Source organism: Enoplosus armatus, chromosome 14, assembly GCF_043641665.1.
Source record: "Enoplosus armatus isolate fEnoArm2 chromosome 14, fEnoArm2.hap1, whole genome shotgun sequence".
Taxonomy (NCBI): Eukaryota; Metazoa; Chordata; class Actinopteri; order Centrarchiformes; family Enoplosidae; genus Enoplosus; species Enoplosus armatus.
The window spans coordinates 3,496,480-3,508,370 of record NC_092193.1 but is presented as its reverse complement, the minus strand read 5'-3'; the positions used below and the strand labels follow the sequence as shown (position 1 = coordinate 3,508,370).

At 41.9% G+C, this 11,891-nt stretch overlaps 1 non-coding gene across 1 annotated transcript; it reads left to right on the top strand.

The window, feature by feature from the left end:
• Window positions 1-1,376: 1,376 nt before the first annotated feature.
• trnay-gua (transfer RNA tyrosine (anticodon GUA)) lies at window positions 1,377-1,464 on the top strand. Its single transcript is given in 2 exon segments — window positions 1,377-1,413; window positions 1,429-1,464. It is a non-coding gene; the product is annotated as a tRNA-Tyr (tRNA).
• The last annotated feature ends 10,427 nt before the right edge of the window (window positions 1,465-11,891 follow it).

The window sequence follows — 11,891 nt, the reverse complement described above, 5'->3', positions numbered from 1 at the left end:
AATTATTTCCGGTCTGAGAGTTAGATGAGAACTTCAATATCAGTTGTATCTCTGTGAATTTAAACTTTGCAGCAACGGAGGTCACAAGAGGTCACAAGGAGTTGTGGCACAATCGGGATTAGTTGAACTGAAGGGGTGAATACCCTCCACAGAGAGAAACAGAGAGAGAGAGTAAATAATAAATTAATAAGAATGAAGATAATCCTGATTGAAGCTTCATGACGACATATTTTGTCGCTGCCTTCCAAAAACGTTACAAATGAAATGATGATTCATGTAATTGTTTTCTCATCTATCGCACCGAGCGTTAAGGGTTGATTCGGTTTTGGCACAAAATGACTTGTTTCTGGAACTGGAGGAGTGGAACACATCAGGTCAAGGCTGATTCACATAACTTTCATCCTCATCAAACCATTCAGTGACCCTTCTCTTTGTTGAACAACTGGACCCAAATAATGGATTGGAGAGGAAATAAGTAAATGCTCCACGTGTCCGAAATCCCAAAATTGAGATGTGAAGGACATTATATACAGATCTTTAGCCTAGCTCAGCACAAAGACTGAAAGCAGGGGGGGGGGCTGCTAGCCTCTGACTTGACCTCCAAGAGCTTCAAAACTTACACATTTGTATCTTGCTAGCTATCAAGCTATTTCAAAACATTTCTTCTGTATTTCTCACATGTCTGAAAGCCTAAATCCTTGTACTGTATTATCATGCCTTGTTTTATATTTTTAAAAACGTGTTACAATCACTGCACAAAGAACAGATCTTTGTTACATTCTTGGTGTTCTGCAAAAGGCAACATTAGAGGCCGTTCTGGAACTGGAAGTTCTGAGATTCATTTTTATCAGCCATCTGTCTTGACAGTGTCCTTCACCAACACACACACACAAATCCTCCTCCCTGCTCAGCAGTTGTTCTGGATGAGAACATCAGATAAAAAGTGTTGCCATTAACCGTTAAGTTGCTTTTTCACAGATACTAATGCTTGCTCTCTTCAGCGGTTAAGGCATTGGACTTGAAATCCAATGGGGACTTCCTGCGCGGGTTCAGATCCTGAACTGTCTGTGCCTCCGAAGCATTACATTGAAACGTGCCTCCCCTAAAGACTTGACTTGAGACGTGAAAACAAAGTCCTGCGTTTTGACTTGATAAAATGGTAAAACACTGATATCAATATGCATTCAAAGAACGCTTTATTTCTCTCCCGACAGCCTTGTTGCTGGACTGGGATCCAGTGAAAATGTAGTTAACTGTTTGGCAGTTTCATGTTTTCAGCTGTTTGAGTCAGCCTGATGCTCCATCTGATCCAACTTTTCCTTAACCTAGACATGTACATTTTCCAATAAAACGTTAGACTGCTCTTTGTGGAGCATCCTTCGATAGCTCAGTTGGTAGAGCGGAGGACTGTAGGAGAGCGCAGCTGAAATCCTTAGGTCGCTGGTTCAACTCCGGCTCGAAGGAGGGAGCTTTTGTAGCTGTTACAGAGACTGCACTTGAACTGTACTTAGTGTCAGTGGTTTAATCTCCTTCTCCTCCTTGTTAATGATGCTGAAACATACGTGGACCTTAACACATGTTCTCTTCAAAAGAAATGCTGAAACACTGGTAATTAAATGGAGCAGAGCGGTGTGTTTTCGCACTGTACTGCCTAGAGATCGCCTGTCTGTTCAGCAGCTATTGCATTTCTTCTTCTACATATTGCAAACTAGAAACTGTAAAATGTCTCCCTTCCAGTTCGCCAGGGATCTTTTCCAGGAAAGACTGAAATGACTGTTCACTCGACATTTTCAGCCGGTAATAGAGAGTAGAAAAGGAAATACTGAAATGTTCAGAGGTCTTCACCCAAATAGGGAGGGAACGCCAATGCCGGCAGCAGCGTGATGCTCCATCAATTAAGGAGCAGCTGCACTCGAAAAAGAGTTGAAATACATTTTCCCTGAACAGTTCACATTCTCCGTCACAGTTTCTTTATTTTTCAATTCTAGCTGCATTTCTACATTCAGCTTATATAACTGCATCATGTAATGGGAATGTCTGTCTTGCCTGGACAGGTAACGTCTCGGCACCTGAAATGACAGCCACAGTTTTGGCATCCCACGCAGCTCGGGCTGAGCCAACTGTGGCATGCCGGACAGCAAGACACAGCAATGTAAACTGAGATGGATGTGCTGTTGGCTAAAGCCTTGCATTAGCCAACCAAATATATGCAAGCACATATTCCCGGTATGGATGTGTATTTTAATATTAGTATATGAGTTTGGAAATTTTAAGCAGATAAACAGCCCATACATTGTTGAGGCTACATGTCCATATTGGTTCTGTATCTGGATTAGTATTTCTTTGTTTTGCTCTCATATGCTCCTCAATGACTTCAGTCTGTTTTCTTTTCATCTCATTCTGTGAAAAGTTGAGAAAATTCTGAAAAGCGAAAATTGTGACGATGTTGAAATGAATGGGATTTGTTTCTGGATGCCGTGGCGTCAGACTGGACTCTCTGCGGTGTGTTTATGTGATCATGTGTCTGTCCAGCTGCCCTCAGCAGTAAACTCTCCCACAACCTTCAGGCAGATTATCATCCCACGTGTCAGCATGGTTTACAATTGGCAGCAGATTGAGAGGTAAACAAGAAATGTAATAAAATGCACTTGTACTTCCATCCCAGTGGATGTGCAGTATGAACACACACACACACACACACACACACAGAAGCACATACATATACAAATATATAAGCAACTACATAATTGTATAATTACTGCACAAGTTACTATAATGCCCCCCCCCCCTTCTTATTCTCTAATACGTGTGATGCTACATTTTCTGTAATTTAAGTCAATAATCCAAGTCCTCCAAATTAAATGACAAAATACCTTGTTTGTCCGCGTCCTCTAGAGCAACAGATAGAAGCGATCGGACTCGATACTGCTTCTCTGTTGTATGATTTGACATGGCTATGGTTAAGGCTTGGTTAGGTTTACTGAAAAAATGACTTGGTTTGAAGAAAGATCGTGGTTGGGTAGCAATGACTACTTCGTTACGGTTAGAGGAGATTTGTTGACATGGTTACAGTAACATCCACGTGGCTAAGGAAAAAAAGACAACGTTGTCTGTCGTTGGGAAGCGGGAAATGAACAGCGGTCTCATGTGTCAAAGTCTGATATTTTGTGGACCAGTGCATGTACCCCAACTTTCTGGGATGCAACATTCACACACAGACACACACACAAAGCTCTGCTCCAGGCTATGTTATGTAGCCAACAGAGCTGCCGGGAGAGAACGTGCCCTTTTGTCTGTCTGTCTGTCTGTCTATCTGTCCGTCCGTCTGTCTGTCTGTGTTCCTGCTTGTCTTTCTGGCTGCCTGCCTGACTGTATCTGTCTGCCTGTCTGACACAGGTTGCCATTAATTTGTTGGATAAATGAATGTTTGCATGTCTGGAGTTGAAGCCTTACAATCTCCTGTCAGTGGTGGAAATGTTTTACATTACATTTGAGGCAGTTATCTGACACTAATCCTGAGTGAAGAAATTAAAATAAACAGGTAAAAGCCAAGTAGGCCTACAGAGATCAGGGATTTAGGGCCTTGTGTGACCATAGACAGAAGAGCAAAATACTGGAAGAAATAGCACTTAATGTAAGAGACAGCTAGGACTCAAGTACAGCATCATCTTAGACTGCTGTGTATAAAATGTATCTGCAAACTGACATTTAAATCAATACACGTGTCTTACAACTGAAGGTAAAGAAGAAATGCCAAAGTGTGTTGCACGTGTGACACTACATCTAAATTTGTTTTCAATGATCAGGTGCTCATTCAAGGAAGTATGTGTGTATGAACGTAAGAGTGTGTGTCCCCCTGCGGTGGAGCTCAGTGGTTGTGTTGAGCCTGAGGTGAAGGGAAGTGTCTGGGCGGGTTAACATCTCAGGGTGCCACTGTCAGCCAGCTGTCTACTGTTGTCCTGCTGCCAAAATTATGACTCGCTAGCCCTGGCATCTGGCTACCTTGCAAGACAAAGCGAGCCAAAGCCCCGCTGTCAGGGGGAAAACGGCATACCTGCAACATGGACTTAGTTCCAAAATACAGAATGGAGATTTAATGACTCTTACCAACCTCCATTACCATTTCAATGTCATAATTCATGATTCATTTTGGAAGGTTAGCTTGTTGATTAACATTCAGATGAAAGCACAAAGCATCCATTTGCTCTCAGTGTTGAGATGTATAAATGCTGTACAGGAGAGGTTTCATTCCAAAACACAGAACAAATCCCCAGGTAATACTAATCCTGTTTATGGTTTAGTTTTTGGAACTACTTTACATGAGAATCCACATTTTCTTCTGTGCAGTGATTTTTCTGTGGCACAGGATATTTAGAGTTTCAGTGTCTATTCAGATTTTTTTGTCCCGTAAAAAAAAGGGCAGACGTATAATGAATTCATCGCATTCATCTCAAAAACATTGCCATCAAAAATACAAATTAAATTCTTGTAAAAATACCAATTGTCACACACTGTACATCCTACTTACAGAAATGTGTTATTTCCCCAAACCAGGCACACAGGTGTGCTGAAAAAAAACTATATCATTTTCAAAAGTGCAGGTGTGTTGGTAAATAATTAAGTTGCAAATTATCCCTGAATCCTTTTAATCATATATTCCCAGACGATGATGAAAAGTCACTCTGCAGGGTTGGAGACAGACAGCATGCAGGCACCAGAGATTCCAGGGAATATGTGTAAATATGAGGGTTTGAAGGGGGTCTGAATAAACCAGACACAGACACACAAAAAAACACTGCCTGTACATTCACATGGATGTGGTTTTGGTCTAATGGGAGCTGGAGCTTTTGGGTTAATTTGCTTTCATTTTAGGGCTGAGCCTCACTGAATATTCCTGAATATTATGACTTAACATCCGTATCACAAACACAAGTTACCTGCACAACGTCTGTCATTATTTGATTTGACTTGATTTTAAACCCAAGTAGTCCTGTCTCAAATCCTGGCTCATAAAATCCAGATCAAGGACAAACATGGCAGGTAAACAGGAGTAATGTGGGTACCTGGACAGAAATTCCCAGGAATTAAAGAAAAGGTTCACGGTCGCTCTTTCATTTTTTTTCTTTCTGTTCATAAATCTCTCATGGCAACCTTCATCATTCTTCAGTGAACAGCTATACCACCCTTTGTTGTATCTGAAATCAAACATTAAATTCAGTGAAGGGTCAATTTTAGAGGATTGCAGGACTGTTTTTCTATCGCCACTTCTTTTTCTATCTTGTGTTATGTTTGAGGAAAATTGTGTGCTTGAATAGAAACATGCCCAAATGCCACAGACCAGGATGACGGATTCTATGTGTGTGGCTTGCCTGAATAATTACACGTCTTTTTGCCAACACTGTAAAGATAAACAGTGATGCAATTTCCCTACCTGAAGAGATTCTGCTTTCAAAATAATGTAAATCTTGGCTCAAATGTGTTTTGCAGACGGGCTTATGTTGTATATTTTGTTTGCAATTTGTGTTGCTTTTTTGAAATGCATTTAACTAAAAAAGAAAAATGATAGTACATGTTTTGTAACATGAAAACTCCTCAAAAGTTGCTGGACATTTCAAGAGTTCAAGGCATCTCAACAGCAGTGAAAGTAACAGAGAGGCAGACAAACAGACAAACTTCTGTTTACAGAGGGGAGGGGAAGGCAAAGGCCCACTGGCCACATTTCTGCCCCCCCCCCCCCCAGCTGTGATGTTGTGTGGTCTTCCTCTGTGGGTCACCTGGTCAGTCAGCACCTGAGGCAGAAAATGACTTGATTTGTGGGTTTAAATGCACTTTCAGATCATTCTGATTAAGTTTCACATATTATTTTGTCATTCCCAGGAAAATATGTTTGCAATCAGCTGAGCTAAGACAACCATTTCATCAGATATACATCAGATATATTACACATATTGTATTTTAAAAACATATTTGTATATGATGTGCCGCCAGTTTTACAAATGTTACACTGGTCAATAGACAGTAGTTAAGCTAGTATCAGTTAGGCTAGACTAACGGGTTTGACAGTTTCACATGAATAAAGACAAGCAAAACTGTCCATAAACAACAGTACAAAAAGCTTTGCATAATCTCAGGGTGTTGTGTCGTGTACTACTAACTGCAAGGTGCTGCAGTAGTAACACTAATATGAAAATAAATGTAAGCAAACAAAACATCAAATCAAATCTATGACAATCTGTCTTGTTTATGCCTTTCTGTAGTAACTGATGTGAATGCAATAATTCTGAACACACAGGACTAGCAGTGTCTCATTTCAAAATTAAAATCCGTATATTACCCTAAAAACAGACATTGCTGTCTGGAAAACCTTATTCATGCTTCCAGCCAAAACTCACTTCATGACCACCCAGTTACAGAAATTCAATTCCCCACATTGAAAACCAAGCCAGTACCAGACTGCCGTTTACATGTCAAGAATAAACCACATGTTCTCCTGTAACAGAATTAATAAATTAGCTGGTTTGGGTTAAAGACTGAGTGTGCAGATCCAATTCACTTACAATGCACCGCTCTGGCAGCGGAGAGGATGGAAAAGGCAAAGGAAGGATAAATGGAGACTAAAACGAGAGGTGGAAACGGGAGAGAAAGGAGAAGGGATGAAATGAGAAAGCAAGCTGGGCTGCAGAGAGGTGAAACAAATGGATGATGCTAGAGCAGAGGATATTCAAATTACAAAGAAAGGAAGGAAGGAAGGAGGACAAGGAGATGGAAGCTAAAGGTAATGGAAATATGTGAAAGAAGAAGAAGAGAAAAGAGGCAGATGGAAAATGAGGAAGGTGAAGTGTACAGAGAAAAGGAGAGGTGAAGCGACAAGGGTAGAGGAGAGGGAATTAAAGGGATGACACAAGGGAGTGAGGAAGAAGAAAAGATGCCAGACAAGAGGCAAGAAAACAGGAGATCAGGAGGTGAAAGGGTGCAAGAAGTGATGGAAGAGAAAGGTGCAGGAGGTGAGGAGGGGGAGAAGGAGAGTGAAGGAGAAGTGGACTGCTGAGAGGGCAGCACCAAAGGTCAGGGAGAGCCAATCAGGATCTCCAGCCTCCTGCGTCCAGCCTCACTCCGTGTGTCGGATGAGAAATGCCACTGAGAAGCCACTGACCTTGAACAAAGAGGAGAGAAGAGAGATGGTAAGATACTGAGAGAGGAGGAAAAAGAAAAGATAGAGTTGGATGGGCGTATGGAGGGAAGAAGGGAGAGAAAGAGGGGTGGAGAGGTGAAGGAGGCAGAGGGCAAAAAGTGGTAACATTCACCATAAATTAGCTGCAAATAAGCTGATAATGAATGAAAATGAAGAGCGAAAGTGAGTAAGGGGCGTGGGGAGTTAAGAGGACAGAAAACATTACAAAAGGGTGAGGAGGAGGAAAGAGGAAAGGGACGGAGAGAGAACGGAAAACTGGGTGGAAAGAGGACGGGAAGAGAAAGAAGGGCTGTAAGGAGGTCGCTTTGGAAAGAGGGAGATGTGAAATGGTGATCTTTTTTTCATCATTTGTCACGATAAACTCATAATGTCTGTAAATAGATTTGACTTGGCAGGTGTAGCTAGGAAGAGCTCGAAAGTGGCACAGGGAACGCAGAAAAAAAGCCATTCAATCAAAATAATTCTCAGCTGCAACAAAAAGACAAACTTGGCGAGAATTCTTATCTTGTACCCTGACTTATCTACCTCACTGCATGATATTTATAGTCACAGTGCCGCACGGTATACTGGCACATAATCCTGCTAATTCCAATAAATGGTATTTTGTCCTTCAGTTGACTGTTTGGCCAAATAAAAACAATGCCGTTCTGACTCATGTAGCATTAAATAAAGTTACAGATACGCCTGAGAATGAAAGTCTCTGCTCTGTTCCAAGTTAACCACAGAAGAAGTCAAAACAATAATTGAAATCAATTAGTTTCTGTACACACGGCATCTAATACACGTCTGTCCGTCCTGGGAGAGGGATCCCTGAGGCTTCTTCCATTTCTTCCTTGTTAAAAAGGTTTTTTTGGGGGGAGTTTTTCCTCATTCGAAATGAGGATCTAAGGACAGAAGGTGTGCAGATTCTGAAGCCCCTTGAGGCAAATTGTGATTTGTGATATTGGGCTACTTAAGTAGGTGACTGCTGTCCCAAACAGAGCAAAGCTGGCAGGAAAGACAGACAAACACAGAAGCAGAGAGAAAGTGTCACCTTCTTTACATTTTCCTTTTCTTTCCAACAATGCTGAACCAATAAAACCACCACAGAGGAGGAAGATGAACCCAGAGGGCTTCACAGCACAAAGCGTCTGGCTGTTGTTGATTCAGCAAACACCGTTTCTCTTGTTGTGAGGACACACACACACACACACACACACACACACACACGTCCATCAATTTATGTTCACATACAGTAACTCCATCTAAATTGTATAGACCAGGGAACTGAGACACACACACACAGTATACCCTCCCTCTCTGACAACTGTATGTCAATGATTGTCTCATCTCTTATTTTACATGTTACACATACACACACATGTACACAGAGACCCTCCCCTCCTCATTCACATTAAGCAATTCACCCAACCTGCTAAAGTTGCCCAGGAAAGCAAATTTAAAATAGGTGTCAGCAAAACAAGTTTTACAAACGATGTATTTCATTGCTTCTTGTGTAAACATGTGATTTATTTGCTTGAAGGCTGGATGTCTTCTTTAAAGAGAAGGGTGCTAAATGGCATTATGGAGTTTTCCCTCTTAAGGCTACTTGGCTCCGGAGTGGAGTCAGTGTCTTTGTTTAGGGATGAATAAATCAGAATGCTGCGTAAAAATGCATCTTTAGTTGAGGCTGAATGAGGCTGTTGTTACAGTTGTTGTCACAAATTTCATTGAGTAACCAATTATCTAACATACATAATCCAATACATACATACAGAGGCAGTGTCTGACGAATTCTCCTCTTTGTTTACGGCTCGTTAGCATTGAAAAGGGCTGGACTAAATGCAACTGGGGGGGGGGGGGGGTGGGCAGCAAATTGGGGATTATTTGTCCATTTGCTGATTAGGGAAGTTAGCTACAGTTTCACTAAGAGACTGAAGACAGACGGGGGGATTACATGTTGGTTGACGACAGCTGCCGCAAATTACACAATCAACTCTGTGACCGGCACACACCCGCATAGACCACATCAGATTTGCCTGTTCAAAAGTTAGTAAAATCAATCAATCAATCAATCAATTGTTTGTTATATTAATGATATTGTAATATAGAAGATATATAAACCAAATGAGAATATCTGCTTTTGGCTAATCCAGTGAAATAATCAGACAATCAAGGTACTTCATCAACAACAATATACACAAATGAATACATGCACACACACACACACACACACTCACACACTTCTTAATTAATAAGGTAAACTGAATGTGTGTGTGTGGTGTCTGAGTTCCCCTGCTAACCATCCACATCTCTCTCACTCTTTCTCACTGTCTTCTTCGATGTCTATCCCTTTGATTTCCTCTCTCTCTCTCACACACACACACACACACCACACACACTCAGTCCACATGTGGTTAAGTGTCTTTCCTCTGTTTCCTCGTCTCGTCTGAGAGTCGGAGCTGAGCCCTCGGGGCACTGCTGTCTAATGAGCCGCTGGCTGCTCTGCGTTTGTCCTGTCAGAACAGAGAAACGACCTCGCTGCTTGCGCTGAAGCCATGTTATCTCTGTGGGGAAGCTAGCCGGAGCTGCAGCATCTTTAAAAGGATTTAGTGCAGCTGAGCGTGAAATCCCAATCTCTGAGGATATCCTTATTTAAACAGATGTTAAAAACCACATCCACCTGGAAGCAGGGGTGTATGATCACCTGAGAGCTTATCTGTCTGTCTGTATATGTTTGTTTATTACTCATTGTCGATTACATGTTAAGTCATACATACAGCCTACAGTATGTACCTGCAGTATGTACATGCCATAGGATGTGTTTCTCTGTCTTTGCACTTGATCCTAGATCACTGATTGTCCTTGTGCCACATGTATCAGCTGGACGCTTTTTACATTTTTGAATTTTGAATGTGTCAGGCTTTAAAAAATAAATGCAACCTCATTTTTAGTCCGGTATATTTACACAAAACCTCTAAAATGTCCAACACAAAAGAATAGTCTAAATGTTCTGCATAGTTCTGCATCTACAAAAAGCTCAAACTGCTGTAATAACCGCTGTATTTAAAACCACAGCCAATCAAATTGCAGCCTATTAATTCTAGCTTTAGCTTGTTTCAGTCAATACCGTGTTGTGCAGCTTTCACAAGATAAACACACATCACAGGAAGTGACGTGTTCTGTGGATACAGCAGCATTTTGCAGAATACACGAGACGTAGATGTTGGATTTCCAGAAGAGGCTCAGTTGTTGCCATGATTAAATCATCAGGTCAGAGTGGACATATTGTTCCTCTGAGTATCTACAGTATGGAGAGGCTGTGTTTTCTGATGTGGTGCTAATGTAGAAAGCCTTAGACTGCACATATAACATGTTCTACTGGCTGTGACTGGTCACCACTTCATTCTGAATGTATGGTGTTGCCAGCTGGTCTCTTGATAACTACAGAATCGTTTCTGCACCCTCCCATTGCACCACAGGGAAGTGATCAGGCATCAGATGCATTGCTGAAGAGACAAAAAAAGGGACTAATCCCAAAGATATTGTACAAGTTACCTGAAGTGCAGGTAATCCATCCATTTGTCACTGTTTTAGCATCATGCATTGGAACATAAATCAAATGCATAATGGAAAAACACAAGCACAAGAACACATATTGATAAAGACCCGGAGCACGAAGGAGGTGTGCTGCAGTCGGGATGAAGCAGGAAGCAGAGGGGAGGAAGCCGTGACACAGACATCAGCGTGTTGCTGTCAGCGCTCTGCGGCGTGTGTCGGCTCAGTGCCGAGGGAGAGGGGAACCCCGCTGAGAGGAAAGTCCACTGAACAGCTCATCACACACCAGTGTGACTGTGTGTGTGTGTGTGTGTGACAGAGAGAGGGAATAACAGAACTGCTGCTGCTACGATTCATCACAGCTCTTCATCATGTACTCCTACACACTGTTGCTCTCTGTGGGTATGATGTTCATATGCACACAGTACCCTTGTTACTGACTGATTATATTAAAGCATCAATGTGGAGGGATACTGAAGTCCACTTGTTTACAATACGAACCAACTAGGTTTCTTGAAACAAATGTATGTTTTTTTTAGTTTGACAGTACAATGCAATAGCACTGAAGGGTTAAAGTGAAAATACAATATTTGTAATGTAGGTAAATGCGTGCCTTTCTAAAAAACAAAACCCCGTATTAGTTAACTTTGTCCCAGTAAAGACAGAACCAGCTGATTCATATCTTAACATCCTCTTCCTCAGTCTTCTCCTCCTCCCCATCTCGCTCTCTTTCCTGGCTATGCTTCCATGCTCTCTGCTCTGTTCAGGGTCAATGGCTTCTCTGCAGGACTTCCCATCAGAGGGATGAACCGAGGCTGGACACAGGAGGTTTCATGCACCTTGTAAGACGTCCTCACAGGCAGCCAGCAGAGTAACCCTAACCCTCCCACCTCCCCTCCCCTCTTTTATAGGTGAATAAGGACTGAACCATCGGAAGTGAACTGTGGAGTATTTCTCCTGTTAGTCTGTAGTGTCTGAGCAAGTGAGAACAATGACATTCAAACCTGGGCAGCACCGAAATAACTGAAATGCTTCCCAATTCATTGAGTGAGAATCTAATCTGAATAAAATACAACACACAACTACTGGAAACACACATTTCATAGATCAGGGAGACCTTTCGGCCAGCAGTTCCTCATATGTAGAAAGTCTACCATTTCAT